General features: G+C 39.7%; 1 protein-coding gene across 1 annotated transcript in view; it reads left to right on the top strand.

The window, feature by feature from the left end:
• Positions 1-10: 10 nt before the first annotated feature.
• Positions 11-5,441, top strand: part of LOC106867413 (neuropeptide Y receptor type 5) — a 48,990-nt gene continuing 43,559 nt past the window's right edge. Inside the window, exon 1 of the mRNA XM_014912281.2 lies at positions 11-1,899. The gene's annotated coding sequence lies outside the window, so the exon portion shown is untranslated. The remainder of the gene's footprint in view (positions 1,900-5,441) is intronic.

Consider the following 5,441-nt stretch of genomic DNA (forward strand, 5'->3'; position numbering starts at 1 on the left):
TTTTTTTTTTTTTGTCTAAATTTCAAAGAAAATTTTTCTGCCCCTTACGTATTTGGGGCAAAAGGCATGGACGCTTCAACTTGTCCGTCTCATTACATCTGATACAATCTGACAGTCACCCTGAGATCGGTCGAAAAACACTTACCCTCGTCGCCGTCCTACCTTCACCACCGCCGCCGCCACCACCACCACCAGCAGCAGCAGCACCACCACCATCATCATCATCATCCTCATTGTCACTGGTTTTAATTGTCACGCTTCGTCTTTCTTTCTTTCTTGTTGTCCTCTAAGTTCTTCCTCTTCTGCCTCTTCCTCCTGTTTACTGTTGCTGTCCTTTTTTTATTTCTCTCTTCCTCTTCTTCTTCTTCGAACGACGGTGGCGGCGGCGGCGGTCTCGTTCGTAGGAAGGTGTAGTGTTGTTTATTTGTTTATACAAGCTGTACCCCGGTTTCATATCTTCTTAGTAACAAAATGAATACGTTTCGCAGTGTGTGTGGGTATTACGGGTGGATTTCAAAGCGAATTTTTGTAATGGTGTAAGCAAGGTTTCGGTTAGGGTTATGGGAGCAAAACTGATGAGGTCGTAGAAACATAAACAAAATCTCAAATCCAAACACACACACACACACACACACACACGCATACACACCTTGCTGCCTGTCTTTCTCTCTTACACACGTTTACATATACCCCTTTGCTCTCTCTTTCTCTCTTACACATATTTACACGTACACCTTGCTCTTTCTCTCTCTTTCTCTGGCACATACAATTTGCTACCTCTCTCTCTCTCTCCCTCTCTTTTTCCTCTCTCTTCCCCCTTTTACACGCACCTTGCTCTGTTTTTCACACACACACACACATACATACATACACCTTGCTTCTTTTTTTTCTGTTTCTTACACATACACACACACGTTGCTCTCTTTACTCCGTTCTTCCTTTCTCTCTCTCTCTCTCTCTCTCTCACACACACACACACATTGTACTATTGTTAATACTACACCAGAGGCAACGATGACGTTGATACGTTGATGACGATAATGATGATGCTGACGGGAAACCATACTATCGTGATGATGCTGGCAATGGTGGCGTTGGTCCGTTTCCCCTCCTCTTCCTGCGAGGCTTCCTTTTAGTTTTCCCCTTATATTCATTGTATTTCCACTGTCACAACAAAGAAGCGGCGAGGAGGCTGCTTGCTCACGTAGATATTTATTTATTTACCTTCATTTATTATTATTATATGATTATGGTTTTATAAGGACCTTCGGGTTTTTTCCTTCTCTTTTTTCATTCAGTCAGTTATTTCTTCATCGATTCATTCATTCCTTCATTAATATATACTTCCTTTCATTCATTCATTTATTCATTCATTCCTTTTTTTATTTTGTTTTTCTTCATCTTGTTCGCCTTCATTCTCTTTTCCTTTTTCCTTCTTCTCCATCGTTTTCGTCTCATCATCTTCATTCATTCTTAATCTTCTTCATCATCGTCATCATCATCTACTTTAACTTCTTCCACGACCACCACCACCAACACCACCACCAGCATCATGGCACTCGTTACTAAGCCACTTCAAACCCGTCCACACCACTGCACGCCACCAAACTCTACATCACACCTCTATCACACGCACACATATACACACACATAACGCACACATGCACACACAAACACACACACACATAACCACACTATACCTTCTCCCTTTCTAGTGGTGTCGATCGGCTCTTAATTCCGTGGCTCACCACACACACACGGACACACATAAACACACGAGACGTAAAGCAACCAGCTCAACAGTGTCGCCGTGTCGCCGTCTTCTCTTTGTGTGTCGCAGTGACCATCCCAGATCAGGAGGTATTTACCCACCGATTACTGTCAACAACACCAGAGCAGGTATTGATTCTTCTTATTTTATTATTTCTCTTCGATGAACACACACACACACACAGTTGTTTGTGACGAAATGCAAAAAGACCCCCCAAAAAACCCAACACAAAACAACAGAAAAACTATTAAATTTCAGCTTTCTTTTTTATAATTATTGTTGTTAACTATACTTAACGTATAAAGTGAGCTCACCTCTCCCTAAGTTTGTGTGTGTATATGTTTGCGTATGTATACATATATGTTGGTGTATAATGTTTATATTTATATATATGTATATATGCATGCATGCATATATATGTACGTATGTTGTTATGTGGGGGAATATGTGTGAAATTTTATGCATGTGTATATATTCCATATGTCTCATGTATTTGCATATGCACATATATACATATGCATATATATGTTTATATGCATATGTTTGTATATATATATGCACTTGTGCATAGATATATATGTATATGCATACATATATAATATGCTTACGTGCATGTATGAATTTATTAAGATGCATTGTGTGTGTGTGTGTACCCCCCCCCCATATATATATATATATATATACACACACACATATATATATAAATAGATAAATGCACACATAGATACAGATATATATATATATATATATATATATATATATATACATATACATGCATAAATATTTATACATATACATACACATATTTATATACTACACACACACACATATATATATACGTATGTGTATGTACATACCTGTATGTGCTCAACAACTAATTTGAAGTGAGGTGGGTCTATATCCAATACCTATATAAAAGAAATAAGCAGAACACACTCCTATAAAGAAGTTATACATGTTTTACAGCACATCATGTGGGATGTCTAGATGTTTCTACAACTTTTCACTTCCCCAGCTGCTGTTGCACGAGACAAGACCCCATGAGCCCTGTCTACAAATAGGATTGAATATAAAGCGTTGGGTAAATGAAGTATGCGTGTTTAGTGTGTTTATTTACATCTGGAGGTAATCCTTCCGGGAAGATAGTGAAAGCATGCTTGTACCTGTATGTGTATAAACGTATAAATATATGTGTATATTTTTCTATAAACATGTGTATATATGTATGTGTGTTTTAAAGAATATATATATATATATAAAGAATATAGGCGCAGGAGTGGCTGTGTGGTAAGTATCTTGCTTACCAACCACATGGTTCCAGGTTCAGTCCCACTGCGTGGCACCTTGGGCAAGTGTCTTCTACTATAGCCTCAGGCCGACCAAAGCCTTGTGAGTGGATTTGGTAGATGGAAACTGAAAGAAGCCCGTCATATATATGTATATATATATATATATATATGTATGTGTGTTTGCGTGTCTGTGTTTGTCCCCTCACCATGCTTGACAACCGATGGTGGTGTGTTTACGTCCCCATAACTTAGTGGTTCGGCAAAAGAGACCGATAGAATAAGTACTAGGCTTCCAAAGAATAAGTCCTGGGGGTCGATTTGCTCGACTAAAGGCGGTGCTCCAGCATGGCTGCAGTCAAATGACTGAAACGAGTAAAAGAGTAAAAAGAGTATACGAGGGGATTCTGAAAGTTCCTGGCTTTGGGTAAAAGAAAATACAGGAGGATCAGTTAATTATGATTTTATTCAACATATTCCCCTCTCAGATTTACACACTTATTGCAGCGGTCCTTCAGTTTCTCTAAACCCTGTAAAAAAACTCTTAAGTTTGGTTTTCAACCAGGTTTTTTGCAATGCCCTTAAAGTCAGGAACCTTTTAGCACCCCAACATGTGTATTTACGTGGGTGTATGGTTAAGATGCTTGCTTTGCTAGCACATGGTTTTGGGTTCGGTCCTATTGTGTGGCAACTTGGGGAAGTGTCTTTCACTCTACCTCCAGGCTGACCTATACTTTGTGTGTTCAATTTGGTTAGTAGAAACTGTGTTAGGGTGGTGAGCTGGCAGAAACGTTAGCACGCCAAGTGAAATGCTTAACGGTATTTCGTCTGCCATTACATTCTGAGTTCAAATTCCACCGAAGTCGACTTTGCCTTTCATCCTTTCGGGGTCGATAAATTAAGTGCCAGTCACGCACTCGGGTCGATGTAATCGACTTAATCCCTTTGTCTGTCCTTGTTTGTCCTCTCTATGTTTAGCCCCTTTGTGGGCAATAAAGAAATAAGAAACGTTAGCACGCCGGGTGAAATGCTTAGCGGTATTTCGTCTGCTGTTATGTTCTGAGTTCAAATTACGCCGAGGTTGACTTTGCTTTTCATCCTTTAGGGGTCGATAAATTAAGTACAAGTTGCGTATTGGGGTCGATGTTTAGATTGACAAGTGCCAACAGACGAAACTCTCGGATCTTGAGTTACTCTGTTACTTCTGCTAAATATTAATAAAAAAAATACATAAATAGGCACAGGAGTGGCTGTGTGGTAAGAAGCTTGCTTACCAACCACATGGTTCCGGGTTCAGTCCCACTTCATGGCATCTTGGGCAGATGTCTTCTACTATAGCCTCGGGCTGACCAAAGCCATGTGAGAGGATTTGGTAGATGGAAACTGAAAGAAACACGTCGTATATACGTGTGTGTGTGTGTGTGTGTATATGTGTGTGTGTGTGTGTATGTTTGTGTGTCAGTGTTTGTAACCCCACCTTCACTTGATAACCAATACTGGTGTGTTTACGTTCCCCATAACTTAGCAGTTTGGCAAAAGAGACCAATAGAACAAGTACTAGGTTTACAAAGAATGAGTCCTGTGGTCGATTTGTTCGACTAAAGGTGGTGCTCCAGCATGGCTGCAGTCAAATGACAAACAAATAAAAGAGTAAAAGAATGTGTGTGTGTGTGTGTGTGTGTGTGTATACATACACACACATACACACACACTATACATGTTTAATATCAGCTGTCCACCGTCAACTGTTAAAGATTGATTCCATATATAAATGCAGCTGGTTGCTGAGCGTACACTTTTTGCCTCGTCCACATTTATAAAACCAAAAGCCTTCCTCATGGTCATCCTTGGTGCAGTGGCACTGTTGCTACGGTTGCATAGGGTTTGGCCCCGAAAGAATCCCCTCAACCAAAAATTCACGTAGTTTTTCAGATCAGCTGAGCAAAGATGTCTAGACTTCCTCAGACACACATTCGAATATTTCTGTGCGCAGGATTGGCAATGTAGTTTAGATGTTTGCTTTCCAGCTACATGGTTTCAGGTTCAGTCCCACTGCGCAGCACCTTGGACAACTATTTCTTACTACAGTGCTGGACTGACTAAAGCCTTGTGAGGAGAGTGTATGTATATATATATGTGTGTGTGTGTGTGTGTGTGTGTGTGTGTGTGTGTGTATATAGGGGGAGAATTCACAAAATATATATATATATATATATATATAGAGAGATATGCAGGGCAGGGAATCGTCAATTAGTAATAAAATTAATAATTAACAATTTTGCCGGGTAGCTCAGTATGAAAAAACCTTTTCGGTAAAAAACATTTATAATCATAAATATATAGGGATTGACAGTAACCTGCTTCTCCAACATACTGAGAATTCA

This window comes from Octopus bimaculoides, chromosome 22 (genome assembly GCF_001194135.2).
Source record: "Octopus bimaculoides isolate UCB-OBI-ISO-001 chromosome 22, ASM119413v2, whole genome shotgun sequence".
In the NCBI taxonomy this organism is placed as follows: Eukaryota; Metazoa; Mollusca; class Cephalopoda; order Octopoda; family Octopodidae; genus Octopus; species Octopus bimaculoides.